Source organism: Hypanus sabinus, chromosome 21 (assembly GCF_030144855.1).
Source record: "Hypanus sabinus isolate sHypSab1 chromosome 21, sHypSab1.hap1, whole genome shotgun sequence".
In the NCBI taxonomy this organism is placed as follows: domain Eukaryota; kingdom Metazoa; phylum Chordata; class Chondrichthyes; order Myliobatiformes; family Dasyatidae; genus Hypanus; species Hypanus sabinus.
Window position 1 is genome coordinate 65,236,822 of NC_082726.1, and position 16,222 is coordinate 65,253,043.

A 16,222-nucleotide genomic window follows, 5' to 3' on the forward strand; every position below is an offset into this window, starting at 1 on the left:
ACCCACCAGTCTGTTGAGCCCCTCTCTTCCGTTGTCACACCACCCTTCCTCAGTGTTTTCAGCCCTGTTGCAGGGTGTTGACTTGAAATGACAACCATCCCTTGCAGTCCTGACAAACTGAGTTCCTCCAGGGTTTTTCTTTTATTTTCAGTCCAGATTCATACTTCAGCATTCCCTCGTGTCTCAGAAATTTCCATGAAAATTTAGAAAGGCTCTTCATTTTCAAGAAACTTCTATTCACTACAGAAGTGACCAGGGTAAGGGAGAAATAAAATGTTCATTGGCTGTCATTTAGGAGCCCCATCACCCAGGACGTGTCCTCTTATTACTGACATCAGGAAGGAGGTACAGGAGCCTGAAGAGAGACACTCGGTGTTTCAGGAACAGCTTCTTCCCTCCACCATCAGTTTTCTGAATGGATGATGAACCCATGCATACTACTTGACAATTTTTTTCTTTTTTCAATTACTTATTTCATTTGTTTTTTTTAAATGTTTCGTACTGTAACCTCTAGGTTTTTTTTGATGTGTTGCAATGTCCTACTGGCTCAAACCACGAAATTTCACAACATACGCCTATGAGATTAAACCTGATTCTGATTTTTGAATCGCATACAAGTTCTGGAAATCATGAACAGCTCCAAGCAAGTATGAATTGCATAATAATTATAGGAATAATATTTTATCATGCTGGGAATATTTCCCCAGTGTGTTATAACGAGCACTTAAATGTTATGAAGAATGATAGAGAGATTTGTCATCCCCTCCCACACTTGCATTAAAACTTGGACTTGTTATTCATGAGGCGACGAGTGGGGATTATCTCTGACTGTGATGCTTTATTTTCTTGCTGTCTTCCTCTCCCCCCCCCCCCCCGCTTCAGATTGTTATTTTCAAGTCTCTTTTTGTGTCCATGTTGAGTGAGTAATGCGGCTGATCCAGCTGTGTCAGCACTCTAGCACCCTTGAGCTTTGGCAGACTTCAGGGAGCAGACAATCACGGGAACATGTTGCCTTGCGCTTCCAAACTTTCATTTCAGGGTCCCTTCCCACTGGCTCTTGTAGTCAACTGTGCTTTAATCAGTTGCAGAGGCAGACAGGCATTCTCAGCTTGGGTTTGAACCAGCAGTGAATAGTAATGACTCACACTGGATCTATGGTATGGGCCTCATTTCAATCCCCCGCAGGTTATCTGGCCCTCCGTACAGTGACAAACATATGTTTGGTGGTAATTTGATTCTGTTGAACACATGTCATGCTTCAGGGGCAAGGAATTGTTTACATTGGGTCTTAAACCAGACACCAGTCAGATCAATTCACCTGAAGTTAATTCGAAGTGATCTGCTCCAAGTTCCTAATATTTCCATTGTCCGTGCAAGGCCTGAAACTGACTCAGTAATCCATCTACTCTTGAGACTCTTCACAAACTGTTTACAGAATTACTAAACTACACTCAGTGGCCATTTAATGGGTACATGAGTCTTCTGCTGTCGTCTGTCCACTGCAAAGATTGACATGTTGTGTCTTCAGTGATAATCTTCACACCACTGTTGTGACACGTGGTTAGTGTCATATGCCTATCACCTCGAACCAATCTGGCCATTCTCCTTTGACCTCCCTCATTATCAAGGCATTTTTACCTGCAGAATCACCACTCACTGGATATTTTTATTTTTGATTTTCACTCCTTTTGCTGAAAACTCTAGAGGTTCTCCTGGGATTTTCACGCACAGTTTCTGAGATACTCGAGTCACCCTGTCTGGCACCAACAATCATTCCATGGTCAAAGTCACTTAGATCACATTTCTTCCTCATTCTGATATTTGGTCTGAATAACAACTGAACTGTGACTATGTCTGCGTGCTTTTGTGTGTTGAGTTGCTGCCACGTGATTAGCTGATTAGATATTTGCATTAACGAGCAGGTGTACCCAATGAAGTGGCTGCTGAGCGTATATTCCTTGCAGGGACTATTTTCTGAATGGCTTTAGCAGTTAATTCTGAACTTTCAATGCAGTATTGAATTGACTGCATCGAAGTAGGTCAAATGCAAGTCAGAGTGAAGGAAATGAGAATTTTCCCATAAAGATATTTCATTATTGCTTGTACCTCCAGCTTTTATTAAAATTACATTATTAATATTATATAGAGCTCTTTAGCAGCAGGGTACCCACTTAAGAATTTCTTTAATGATAAAATGGGATGTGGTTGCCACTGCCAGTATTTATTACCCAACTTTAATTGCCCTTCAGAATGTGTGAGTGAGCCACTGTCTTGAAACACAGCAGTTTTTCTGATTATAGGAAGGATGTTGAGATTTTGGAGAGGGTACAGAAGAGGTTTCTGCCAGGATGCTGCCTGGATTAGAGGCCATGTGCTATAATGAGACATTAGACAAACAGTTGTTTGCTGGAGAGGCTGACGGGAGATCTGATAAGAAGTTTATACAATTGAGTAGATGGGTAATATCTTTTTCCCGAGGTTGAAATGTTTAATACCGGAGGACATTTAAGTTGAGAGGATAACTTTAAAGGTAAGAGAGGCAAGATTTTTACACAGTGGTGGGTGCCTGGAATACTCTGCCTGGGGAGGTGATGGAGGCAGGAACATTATGGGCATTTAAGATGTTTGGATAGGCACATGGGAATAGTTTAATTGGCAATTTGATTACTAAGTTAATTGGTTCAGCACCGAAGGGCCTGTTCCTGTGCTATACTGTTCCAAGATGTTGTTCAGTATTGTGAAGGAGGTATAGTATGGTAGCATAGTGGTTAGCGTATGGTTTTACAGCACTATTGATCAGTGATGACGATTCAGTTCTCAGTGCTGTCTGTAAGGAGTTTGTATGTTCTCCCTATTTCCTCCGTGTGCTCCGGTTTCCTCCCACGTTCTAGGACGTGGATCAGGGTTCGTGAGCTGTGAACATGCTAAGTAGGTGGCAAGACTTGTGGGCTGCCCACAGAACATCCTTGGACTGTGTTGATTGTTGATGCAAACAGAACTTTTCACGGTTTCTTCGTACCTGCGATAAATAAAGCTAATCTCTATCTTTATGGAGTTCCGAGCTTTAAACATAGTGATAATAAAGGAAGAAAGTCAGGGCAGTGTGCAGAAGGAAGGGAAGCTGCATGTGGCGGTGTTCGCATCATGTGTTCCCCTGTTGGGAGCACGGTGGTCAGAGTATCAGGGATTTTGTAGGTTGCAGACACTCCAGCCGCAGAGGAGTGGGGGGGGCAATGAATGTTTATTTCCGTTCAGTTCTAGTCACCCCTTTATAGGAAGGATGTGGAAGCTTTAGAGAGGGTGCACAGGGGATTTATTAGGGTGCTGCTTGGCTTAGAGAGGATAGGTTGAGTGTGCTAGGGCTTTCTATTTGGACCAAAGAAGGATGAAAGATGACTTGATAAAGTTGGACAATGTGATAAGAGGCATAGATTGAGTGTACGGCCAGAAACTTCCTCTCAGGGTGGAAAAGGCTAATACGAGGGGGCATAATTTTAAAGGTGATTGGGAGAAAGTATAGGGGATGTCAAAGGTCGGTTTTTAAGAGAGTGGTGGGTATGTGGAAGGGTAGATACATTAGGAATATTTAAGAGACGTTTAGATAGACACACATGGATAATAGAAAAATGGAGGGCTATGTGGGAAGGAAGGGTGGGTTAGATTGATCTTAGAGTAGGTTATTAGGCCAGCATAACATTGTGGACTGAATGGTCTGTATGTTCTATGTTCAGGATGGTGGATGGGATGTTTGTTCTTGCTCAGGATACCCGTATGGGATCTGTAACAATTCTGTCAATGCAATCCTCAATGCAGTCATCTGTCAAGGTGGAAATCCGGAGGGGTGCCAGCTTTCAGGTAATGGGAAGGTGATATCCTTACAAACCACAGTAAACGGAGGTTGTTGTGAGGATGGTCAAAAGGTCCCATACTCAGCCAAGGCTGAGAGTGGCAATTCCAACATACGTTCTTTCTTTCTAAAATGCTTCTCAAAGCTTCACTCTCCAAGCCTTTGGTTAAAATTTCCATGATTTCCACTTTCTGTATGTTTAGCTTTTATTGAGAATGCTGCTTGAATGTGCCTGTGATGCGGTCACAAGTAATCTTCATTACATTTTGTACATTGCACGTATACAATAAACTCAAGACTTTTTATTGATTTTTTTTTAAGGAAAATCTATAAATATCTACAAGGAAATGAATCTTGAGGTAGTACATGGAATATATGTATTACTTTGAACTTTGAGATGCATGAGGCATGTTTTTTTTTTACCCAGAACGGTGGTTGTATGAAATGCATTCCTGGGGTGGTAGTGGAGGCAGATACAATAGAAGCTCTTCAATAGGCATATGAATGTGCAGAGAATTGGAGGATATGGACATTGTATCGACAGAAGAGACTAAATTTATTATTCATTTCAAATCATTTTGTGGGGCTCTACTGGTCTATATTCTAATCCTCCAAGACCCTCAACTTCATGTCCCTAATTAAATTTAACCGCTCTTCCATTGGAGGGCATGTCTTCAGTCTTTGAGACCTGGGATTGCTTCCCCGAACCACCATTCAGGGCCCAAACAGTCCTTTCGGGTGAGGTGAATCTACTGTATCTGGTGTCCCGTTGAGGTCCACTTTGACAAGCATCTTTGCTCGGTCCACAATGGGTAGGATTCCCTGGTGATTCCACTTTCTGACATGTCAGTCTGTGGGCTCTTTTACAGCATAACACTTAACACTGCTCGGTCACGTAACACTTCTCAGTCTATCTAGGTAGCCTCCAACCTAATTTCTCCAACTTCTACTTTCCCTCCTGTCTTTTTCCATTCCCCATTCTCGCTTCCCTCTCCCCTTCTCATCACCTGCTGCTGGTACCCTCGTCCTTCTCTTTCTCCCAAAGCCCACTCTCCTCTCCCATCAGATTCCTTCTTCAGCCATTTGCCTCTTCCACCAAATCTCCTTCCATCTTCTTACTTTGTCCCCCCCTCCCACACACCCACCTCCCCTGGTTTCACCTATCATCCACCTTTCCGTTCTCCTTTCCCTCCACCTACTTTCTCATTCTGCCTTCTTTCCCCTTCCTTTCCAGTTCTGATGAAGGGTCTCAGGCTGAAACGTTGACCATTTATTCCTCGCCATTGATGCTGCCTGACCCGAGTTCCTCTAGCATTTTGTGCACGTTACTTCGAACCTTTTCTATGCTAAAGATGAGGTCTTGATCTCTCGTCCTACCTCATTGTGACCTTTGCACTTCACTTGCCTGCACACACTGGAAACCACTTAAAAATACTTACAGAAATGTGAATTATCCATCTCACATTCTTGTTTCACCTGTACCTTTGCATTAAAAAGCGAAAATGGGCAGAATTTTGAAAGAATTTGATACTTATGGTTGCTGTGGATTGCCCCGGGTTTTACACAGAACCCATTACAGTAGCTAAGGATTTGTTTGCTTCGGGCCTCTGCCTTGTCTAACATATTGCCTCTCTGCAATTTGATATTTCATGTGTTCTCCTTTCTAACAAACAAGACTTGTTTTGGTGCTTTGGCTTCAGAATGAATGAGCCTATTGTTTTGCTGAACACTATGTCGATTCAGCCGAGCGGCAAAGGACTCGGGCTGGCTATCGGGATAGTTTGCAGGTGCAGCTGAGTGGTGCAGGTTCAGGATAGGAGAGGCTGACCTGACACTCTGAATGCCAGCTCTGTGGATGGGGGAAGGACGGGAGAATTCTCAAAAGAAGGCTGAGAATCCGGGACCGAGGGTGTGGCAGTTTTGGGCTGCAGTGTTGTTTTTGATCGGATGTTTGCACCGTCCTTGTGTCACAGGGCTTTGGTGGACAAGGTAAGGACCTGGTTTACCTCAGTGACCTCTTTGTGTTTCCCTTCTGACCAAGGTGACTTGCCTCTCCGTGCCTGGTCTGTCACTGCACCCCATGGGCTCCTGAGGTGAACCTTTTGCAACAGATCGATAATTTGTTTGTTATTGCCATCTGTTCCAAAATGCAGTGAAATGTGTTTTCCCCATCCAGACAGACTGTTTTGTACATAAGTACATCAAGATGGCATAGGAGGAGAATTGGGAAATTATAGGGAAAAGTTAACTAGATAAGGACTTTATTCCCTAAAACACAGAAATTTGAGGGGAGATATGAGAGAGGTATAAATAATTGAGGGATAGGGTAAAAGCAAGCAGGCTTTTTCTACCCTCATGATGAAGTAGAATGAGAGATCAAGAGTTCATCTTCAGCGTAGAAGAGGAGTATTTTCAGGAATGTTACTAAAGTGATATAGAAGATGTCCTTGGTGAGTGAACGTCTTGTCTGGAATTGGAAGACTCCGAGTTGGAGGGATGAAAGGGGCCAATTTTGATGCTTGTTGTGTTCTGTGTTGTTCTGCTGGGCATGCTATGCCATATTGGTGCCAGAATGTGCAACAACACATGCGGGCTTCCCTCAGCACATCCTAGGGTGTGTTGGTTATTAACACAAATGACTCATTTCATTATGTTTCGATATACATTCAAGATTCAAATTTGTTTTAACATTTCCATAAGATCATAAAATATAGGTGCAGAATTTGGCCATTCAGCCCATCAAGTATGCTGTGCCATTTTATCATGGCTGATCTACTTTAACCTCATTCTCCTGCCACCTTCCCATAACCTTTCAAGCCCTGATTAATCAAGAACCTATTAACTTCTGCTTTAAATAGACCCAGTGACCCGGCCTCCACAGCCGTCTCTGGCAATGAACACAGACTTATTACCCTCTGGCAAAAGAAATTCTTCCATCTACACTTTATGGGGAAACATCCTCTTCACATCCACTCCAGGCCTTTCAATATTCGATAGGTTTCAATGCAATCCCTCATTGTTCTGAATCTCAGCAGGTACGGGCACAGAGCTATTAAACACTGCTTATATGATAAACTTTTCACTCCTGGAATCATTTTCTGGAACCTCTGAACCCTTCCCAATCTCAGCACGTCCTTTCTGAGATAAGAGACCCGGAGCCGCTCTCCGTACTCCAAGTGAGGCCTCACCAGTGCCTTATAAATCCGCAGCATGGAATCCTTGCTTTTATATTCCAGTCCCCTCAAAATGAATGTTGTTAACATTATATTTGCCTTCCTCATCACAGACTCAACCTGCAAGTGAATCTTTAGGGAATCCTGCATGAGGACTCTTCTTCATCCCTTTGCTTCTCAGATTTTTGAATTTTCTACCTATTTAGAAAATAAATTTCCTGTACGCGTGTTTAAGGACAACAAAATAATTGTTACTCTGGATCCAATGCAGCACAAAAACCACTAGTATAAGAACACAATAATAATAGTAATAAACACTCAATAAATATCAATGCATGAGATAGTTTATACACATTGATTTTATGTCCATAAAGTAATGCTAAACTGTACATAAGGTTGACTGACAGGAGATAATAAAGTGGTGGTGGAATTGGTGGGTGGAGGTGTAGATCAGCCTTACCTCTTGGGGAAAGTGACTGTTTCTAGTCTGGTGGTCTTGGCTACATAGGCTCCTCCCGGATGGGAGTGGGACAAACAGTCCATGGTCAGGGTAGATGGGAACTTTTATGATGTTACTGGCCCTTTTATAGCACTTTTCTGTGTATGTGTCCTTGATGGCGGGTATGCTGTTGCCAGTGATGCGTTGGACAGTTTTGACTACCCATTGTAGAACCTTCCTGGCCTTGATTATGTGACAAAAATCTGAATCTGAAGGGGAATAAAGAGTCATCTGAGCAAGTGTGGCCTCACTTTACCACGTCAGCAGTGTGACAGTGCTACACTGGAGCATCAGACTGTTGAGATCAGTGGCATGGCAGTGTAGTAGATAAGTTATTACAGTGCCAGTGACCTGGGTTCAGTTCTGAGATAAAAGGTTTGTAAATTTTCCATGTGACTACATGGGTTTCCTCCAGGTGCTCTGGTTTCCTCCTACTGTCCAAAGTCTTACAGGTTAGGCTTAGTAAGTCACGGGCATGCTACATGGCACCTGAAGCGTAGTGACTCTTACAAGCTGCCCCCCAGCACATCCCCAGGCAGTGCTGGTTGTTAACACAAAATGGTGTGTTTTACTGTATATTTTGATGTACATGTGGCATAGCTAATCTAGTTTATAACAACTTCTGTACAGCGTCCAAGGTAGTAAAAAGAAACCAGTGTTTGGAAAGTTCCGCTAAACTTGAAACCTGAATGGGCAGGAGCATCGGTATTTTAATTAGCAAAGCTATTGCTTCATGGAGTAAATCGATTGATTGGACTGAGCTGCCTGCAACTGGCTTTCTGTGTAAACTTGCAAATAACCTGTGGACTGTATTCAGTTGGGTAGCACAGGCCCATCGGGCTGTAAGGGCCTGTTCTTTATTTATTGAGAAACAGCAGGGAATAGGCTCTACTGGTCCTTCGAACTGTGCTACCCAGCAATCCCCAATTTAGTCCCAGCCCAATCACAGGACAATGTGCAGTGACCAATTAACCCACCAACCGGTGCATCTTTGGACAGTGGGAAGAAACCGGAGCATCTGGAAGAAACCCATGCAGTCTTGGGGAGAATATACAAACTCCGTACAGGCAGCGGTGGGAATTGAACCTGTGCCACTCCTCTACAGTGCTGTATCTCTAAATAAAACAAACATATCTGTAAGCAGCAAAGGTTTGTGCACACAACGCTAATAATGTTTCTGAAATTTCCTTATTTGAGCCGAGCAGATTTCACTTGTTGAGGAAGAACATTCCATAACTTTAACTTTCGTTAAGTTGACTGTTTTTCCTGCTTTGGGGGGTGTGGGAGAAATATGTTTTGGAGAAAATAAAATGGTGCTGGCAGTGTGGTTGATCAAAAAAATAAGTGGTAATAGATCATTAAAGTGAGAGAGAATTCAGCCTGCTGCATATTGATTGTGGTATCTTTAGTGCCTTAATTGGCTTTGGACGAATTGAAAGTTAATTAGTTTTCCCGCAGTTTGTCATGGGGCTTTCCTTTGAAGTTTGAAAGTATACAGTTCGACAACACTGAACTAATTCTCAGCTTTGATTTCTCATTTTCATCACCCCTTGATAGCTACTCCCTTCTGAGGTCAGGTGAAGCTTTTACATTTGATGTTGCCTGAAGCAAAGGCATGCAGGACTATCACCCGAGGCAAATATGAGACTCTTACTAGGGTCTCTACCCTTTGTAATTTCCTCTGGCTCTATATTCCTCAGATTTCTGTTTCTGGTTTTTCGCTCAGCCTCTTCCTTCAGTTGTCCAGCCTCTTAATTCCCTCCACAGCTTACATTTACATTTTCTAAGACCCTCCATAGAACTTGCCTCTGTGACCAAGGTATCATTGAACATAGAATGTATAAATCTACAGCACATTACAGGCCCTTCGGCCCACAATGTTGTGCCGACCATGTAACCTACTCTAGAAACTGTCTAGAATTTCCCTAGCGCATAGCCCTCTATTTTCCTAAGCTCCGTGTACCTATCTGAGAATCTGTTGAAAGATTCTAGGCATCCACCTGTACCACCATTGCTGGCAGTGCATTCCATGCGTTCACCACTCTGTATGAAAAACTTAGCCCTAACATCCCTCCTGTACCTACTTCCAAGCACCTTAAAACTATGCCCCCTTGTGTTAACCATTTCAGCCCTGGGGAAAAAGCTTCTGGCTATCCACATAAACAATGCTTCTCATCATCTTAAACACCCCTGTCGGGTCACCTCTCATCCTGTCACTCCAAGGAGAAAAGGCCAATTTCACTCAACTTATTCTTATAAAGTACACCCTCCAATCCAGGCAACATCCTCGTAAATCTCCATTTCTCTCTACATCCTTCCTGTAGTGAGGTGACCAGAACTAAACACAATACTCCAAGTGAGGTCTGACCAAGGTCTTGTATAGCTATAACATTACTTCACCACTCTTGAACTTCATCGCATGGTTGATGAATGCCAACACACCTTCTTAACAGCACTGTCAACCTATGCAGCAGCTTTGAGCATCCTATGGACACGGACCCCAAGATCTTGCTGATCCTCCACACTTTACCATTAATATTCTGTCTTCAAATTACCAAAATAAGCCACTTCACACTTCTCCGGGTTGAACTCCATCTGCCTCTGCTCAGCCCAGTTCTGCATCCTATTAATGTCCTCCTGTAATCTCTGTCAACCCTCCAGACTATCCACAACACCCCCAACTTTTGTGTCATCTGCAAATTTACTAACCCACCCTTCCACTTCCTCACCCAGGTTATTTATCAAAATCACTAAGAGGAGGGGTCCCAGAACAGATCCTTGTGGAATGTCACTGATATAATCCCTCATATTAGCCATTTCTGCCCTGGGGAAGAAGCCTCCAGCTGTTTCTCTCTGAACTGACTTCCATGGTTTCGTGGCTATCTGGAGAAGAATCTCAACGTTGTGTACTGCATACATACTTTATAAAACTCTGATCAGGTGCAAAGATTTATCAGAGCTGTAACATTACCTCGCAGATCTTGAACTTAATCCCCCGAATAAGAAGGTCAACACGTCCTTAACCACCCATCAACTCTGTACCTCCCTCTGCAGCTGGATCCATCAGATTTCTGAACGGTTCATGAACATTTTGCTTGCTTTGTGTAATATTTACATTATTTACGTAACTTGTAGTGATTTTTGCCATGGACTGCACTGCTGCCACAAAACAACAAACTTCACAACGTAGGTTGGCGAGTCAGCTGGGGGAGTTGACTCTGACCTCCCCGGATCCTGAGAATGGCTGTCCTGTGGTTGGAGGACTCTATGTGCATTTGTGGGAGGGAGGAGTGGGTGCTTGTTTCTCTGTTGTTTTGTTGGTTGCTCAGCTGAGCATTGTGGGCATGCTCTGTTGGCACTGGAATGCGTGGCAACACTTGCGGGCTGCCTCCTTTTGTGCTGGTTGTGACGCATTTCACTCAGTTTTGTGCACCTGATAAATCTGAATCTTGAATAACAAATCTGATACTGATCAGACAGTGGGCTTGAACAATTATTGCACTTCGGGTATATCTGCAAAGGGCATAAATTCAGCAGAATTTTCTACTTCTGGCCACCTTGCCTGTGCCGCCCGTTACATTTTGATAGACCTGAGACATTGGCAGGTTTTTCAGTTGTTGCAGGATGAGTCCGGTAGCAATCCTTCTGACCTAGAGATGCTTGGACCTCAAGGTATGACAGGGTCATGTGGCATGTCCCTGGGTTTTAATTAAAAGCGGGAAGAATCATGTACAGTGAGAGCTTCTTGACTAGCAGCACAAGTAGAATCTGGCAGATGTTATTAAAACATTTGATGGGGGGGGAGGATGCAGATCTCGGGCTGCTTAGTTTGGGAGCTGAGTGTTTTGACTCTCAGGGTTGGAGAGGATGTTTAACACTAGCAAAACTGTCACCAAAAAGCTCATCATCAAAGGAAGCAAACTGGCTGCTGCAGAGTGCAGTTTATCACTTGTTGATACTTTAAAATGATTTATGAGTGCAAGCAAATGCTTTTTTCCACAAAATATTTTCAGCTGAGTGAATGTAGAACACTACTGTGCAGTATAAGTCCTTCAGCCCATGATGTTGTACTGACCTCTTGACCAACTCTAAGATCAATCCAATCCTTCCCTCCCATATAAACATCCATTTCTTTCATCCATGCGCCTATCTTAAGATTTTCTTAAATATTCCCTCATGTAGCTGCCTCTGTCACCACCCTGACAGAGAAAATGATTCCAGGATTGAATAGCTTGTCATATGATGAGCGTTTCACTTCTGTATTCACTGGAATTCAGAAGAATGAGTGGTGATCTCACTGAAGCTTACTGTACAGTGGAAGAGTCTAAGACCAGAGGACACAGCCTCAGAATAGAGGGGTGTCTTTGTAGAATGGAGATGAGGAATTTCTTTAGCCAGAGAGTGCTGAATCTGTGGAATTTGTTGCCACAGGCAGACTTGGAGGCCAGACCTCTGTATATTTAAGGCAGAGGTTGATAGGTTCTTCATTGCTCAGGATATGAAGGGATGAGGGGGAAAATTGGATCAGCCATGGTGAAATGGCAAAATGGCCTAGTTCTACTCCTATGTTTTATGGTTTTTATTTCATGCACCCACCAGTCTCTGTGTAAAAAGCCTCTTTCTGAATCCCCCCCCCGCCATACAGTGACCTTAAAACAATGCCCCCTTGTATTAACCATTTCCACCCTGGGATAAAGGCTTAGCTATCCACTGTACCTATGCTTCTCATCTTGCACACTTCGGTGAAGTTGCTTCTCATCCCCTTTTGCTCCAAAGAGAATGGGCAAAGAAGTGGCAGATGGAATATAGTGTAGGGAAGTGCATAGTCATGCAATTTGGTAGAAGGAATAAAAACATGGAGTATTTTCTAAATGGAGAGAAAATCCGGACATCAGGGATACAAAGGGGATTTGGGAGTCCTCGTGCAGGATTCCCTCAAGGTTAACTTGCAGGTTGAATCAGTGGTGAGGAAGGCAAATGTAATGCTAGCATTCATTTCAAGAGGACTAGAATATAAGAGCAAGGATGTAATGTTGAGTCAGATTGCACTTGGAATACTGTGAGCAATGACCAGCCCCTGTACTGCATTGGAGCGGTTCCAGAGGATGTTCGCAAATGATCCCAGGAATGAAAAAGGTTAATGTATGAGAAGTGTTTGGCTCTAGGCACATACTTGCTGGAGTTTAGAAGAATGAGACAGTCTCTTCAATCCAGACAGCATCCGGGTAAATCTCCTCTGCACCCTCTGTCAAGCTTCCACATCCTTCCCATAATGAGGCAACTGGAACTGAACACAGTACTCCAGGCGTGGTCTAACCAGGGTGAAAGAACAAAATCGGGTAACTCATTTGGTTCTTTCTGAGAAACCTATGGGATGATTCAGATGTTGAGTGTCTGCATGCTATTACTGATTTTGCCCTTTATCTGTGAATATGTCCACCTTTTTTCCCTAAGATGTTGCAGGGGTATCTTTCCTTGGGAGTCTGTGCCCCTCAGTGTTGTGTTCATGCCCTGGCAGACCAGAGGTATCATTCATTGTGTTTACTGATAGTTACCTCTGCTTCTGGGATTGGAGGTCGTACTGTGGTCACAGCTGTTTGTCAAACTGGATGCTAAAGACCCGACAGCACTGTTGGAAGAACTGAGACTGGAGTGGTGTCTTGGCCAACATTCTTAGTGAGCAAAGGAAAGCAGGCCAGCATTTTGTCCGGTGTGGGAGAGTGGGACACAAGGCCATACCATTGTCATCCAGTCCACACATGACAGTCTTTACAATGGTTTCAAATAACTTGCATGTTAAACAAGAAAACCTGCCCAGGGGAAAGTTGCTGAGTAAATAACTTTTGTTTACATTGGCTATTTCATGCCATTGCATAACCATTTGCAAATGTGCATTCTGCTGTGTTAAATAATCTTTTACAGTTGAATGTTCACTGTCTATATACTACTGCAGCCCAATAATAATTACAACTTTATTTTTTTTAGAAAAAGAACTGTTATTTAAAAAAAAGTTTGGGAAGGAATGCTGAGAAAATGGGTCTCCCGATTCATAAGATGTGTAGAATAAGCCATTCAGCCCATTGAGTCTGCTCATGGCTGATTTGTTATCCCTCTCAACCCATTCTCCTGCCTTCATCCCTTGACCTTTGACATTGTTACCAATCAAGAAGATATCAACGTCTGCTTTAAATATACTCATAACTTGGCTTCCACAGCTGTCTGTGCCAATGAATTCTACAGATTCACCACCCTCTAGCTAAAGAGGTTCCTCTTCATCTTTGTTCTGAAAGGAGGCCCTTCTATTCTGAGGGTGTGCCCTCTGGTCCTAGAGTCCCCTGCTGTAGGAATGATCCCCTCCACATCCACTATATCTAGGTCTTTCAATATTTGGTAGGTTTTAATGAGTTCCTCTTCTCACTTTCTCTTCTCCCTCCTCCACCCCCCCCCACCCCCGGGTTACTCTAAACTCCACTGAGTATAGACCCAAAGCCTTCAAACACACCTCAGCAGGGAGCAGAATGAGAAAGAGCAGGTGACTGGATTGGTTGAAGTGAGACTTAGTTGACCGAATAGCAGCTTTCTGCTCTGGATTACTGAGGTCCCTCTGACCTGCTGATTTTGGGATTGTGGTATGTTGAAAATGAGTGCTACATTCCGTACATAACCAGAATTGCTCAGCAATGTCCCAATGGATGTACTTTAGAAAAGCAAGTATGTTGTTTGATGTTTAGTATGATTACCGGTTTGCTTTGAAATAGGACTGACACAGTCTTGGGATCAAACAGCACTGGAGCTCACCAGATCCATGGTAACCACTAAGCACCCATTTATGGCAATTCCATTTCACTCTCCACACATTCCACGTGACTCCAGTTTATTTTTCACTCATTGTCATTCAGTTCAAGTTCATTGTTGTGGACGCACATACGCAGGGTGTCAATGCTATGAAAATCAGCCTTTATGCAGCAACACAGTACTTTACAAACACGGCAAACTTAGATTAACGATCAGCTTTATCCACCATTTACATTTGCTGCGGTGCGTTGGCTGACAAAAAACACCAACATTCAACAATTACAAGCTAGAGAAAATCTGCAGATGGTGGAAATTCAAGCAGCACATGCAAAATCCTGGAGGAATTCAGCAGGCCAGGCAGCATCTATGGAAAAGAGTACAGTTGATGTTTCGGGCTGAGACCCTTCATCAGGACATCTGAATTAGGCCATTTGGCCAATCAAGTCAACTCTGCCATTTCATCATGGCTGATCCATTACTTCCCCCCCCCCCCCCCCCCCGGGTCCCAATTTCCTGCCTCCTCCCTGTAACCATTCACACCCTGACTAATCAAGAATCTGTGAACCTCTGCCAATGACTCGGCCTCCAGAGCTGCCTGTAGCAATGAATTCCATCGATTCACCAGTCTGGCTAAAGAAGTTCCTCCTCTTCTCTGTTTTAAAAGGGCGCCCCTCTATTCTGAGGCTGAGTCCTCTGGTCCTGAACTTCTCCCTGATAGGAAATTTAAATTGTGGCAAACGCCAGTTAACATAAATGCCATTTAATATAAATTACACATACACAACATCTTCCCCAGATTCTCTCACTTGCACGCACACTAGGTGAAGCTTTCAGCAACTGGTTAACCTGCTGATCCACAAGTCTTTGGGAAATGGGGGAAACAGCTGGAGTTCCTGTGAAACCCTCAGAGTCAAAAGGGGATTTGTTGAAACAAAACAAATTTCATGCATTTGACTATAAATATGATGCTGAGAATGTGCACAGACAGTACCAGAGGCCGGGTTTAAACCAGGTTGTTGGGGCTGTGGGGCAGCAGCTCCATCAGCTCTGTTGCTCTTGGGGAATGAGGGATGTTCCATGACTGCTGAATGCCACTCCATCTCAGTGGAAAGCAGCCAGGTGCCTGCATTGCATTTCCTGCAATCTACTTTCCAGCTGCCCTCAGCACTGTGTGCACTGATGCATGTAGGAGCCTGCAGATGTGCAGGGGCGCCAAGTGACATGTGGGGGTGGATGTCATTTTTGTAAGATAGGTCTGTGTAGAACATAGTGTTTTTGGGCGGAACTCCTGTAGAATGAGGATGAGCAATGTGTTTGGCATGGCAGCGTAGGAGTTAATAGCGCCAGAGTTAGTGAAAGGTGCTTTAGAAATATGACCTTTCAGTGAATGAAAAAAACTTCAAATAACTGCATGAAAAAGGAGAGGAAGGTGAGTCCTCACACATCTGCATTCCGCATAGCAGGTCACACTAATTGCTTTGCAGCCAATGAAGCAGCCACATAAAAAGCTCTGTGGCTTTTGCGTTGCTGGAATTTACAGCAGCCTAATTACTCTTGGAATAACTTGTTTGAGTAGTTCAAAAGATAGAGATTGTTATTTAGGGACATTTATGAGATTCTCATAAGCACGTGGATGATAGAAAAATGGCTATGTGGGAGGGAAAGTTAGATTGATCTTGGAGTGGGTTAAAGGGTCAGCACAATGTTGTGGGCTGAAGGGCCTGTACTGTGCTGTAATGTTCGATGTTTGTGAAAATACAGTCATCGGTGCAAAGTTTCTGAAGGGCCAATTTGGCAGCAGCAGATTAGCACTGTTCAAGATTAAAGATAGTTTGTAGTTATTCTTCTGTACTCAAGTGTAAAAGAGAATGAAATGATTGTTACTCTGGTTGCAGTGCAGCATTAAAA

At 43.4% G+C, this 16,222-nt stretch overlaps 1 protein-coding gene across 2 annotated transcripts in view; it reads left to right on the top strand.

Moving 5' to 3' along the window:
- The window catches only part of ndst2a (N-deacetylase/N-sulfotransferase (heparan glucosaminyl) 2a), a 501,430-nt gene that overhangs the window by 381,240 nt on the left and 103,968 nt on the right, over positions 1 to 16,222 (top strand). The gene's annotated exons all lie outside the window — the stretch shown is intronic.